The sequence below is a fragment of the Varanus komodoensis genome, unplaced genomic scaffold (assembly GCF_004798865.1).
Source record: "Varanus komodoensis strain SLA01 unplaced genomic scaffold, ASM479886v1 scaffold46_1, whole genome shotgun sequence".
Lineage (NCBI taxonomy): Eukaryota > Metazoa > Chordata > Lepidosauria > Squamata > Varanidae > Varanus > Varanus komodoensis.
Window position 1 is genome coordinate 456,971 of NW_025336043.1, and position 600 is coordinate 457,570.

The window sequence follows — 600 nt, forward strand, 5'->3', positions numbered from 1 at the left end:
AAATGTGGTGCAAAGGTTTCCAGGGGTGCCGTGCTGCAGAATTCCTTGTGTAGGGCTAGTGACTGGTCAACACAGAACTCTAGGAGATCCCAAGCAGCCCGTGGCGGCGGTGTGTGCCACCCACATACCCTTATCAGTTCTCCGTCCAACGGTTACAGTGAGAAAGCTGGCTGGAAAAGTGATAAGGACACGCGAGTGGCTCCAGGCATTCTCACAAGACACGAAAAAGAAAGCAAACAGAAGCAACCGAAAGAAAGTTCGACATCACCGATCCCGTCCGGGGACATCAGGAAGGTCCACAGGCTGGTGGCCTCGGCAAGACCCGCAAGGGCGAGCGCGGCTCTTCCCGGGGCTGAGCCGTCCCCCTTCGGGCAGCGCAGGCCGCCCTCCGCCGGCGCTGCGGGCGCGCCACGTCCCGCGCAGCCCCTCTGCGCTCCCGCGGGCCGGCGCAGCCCGTTCATAACTCGCACCACCTCGAGTCCCCTCCTCGGCGCCCGCGGATTGGCCCGCCAGCTCCCCCGGGCCCGGCCTGCTGCGCCCATTGGCCCGGCTGGCCGCCCTCCGCGTGGCGCCCGCGGGCATGGGAGGCCCGGGAGAGGC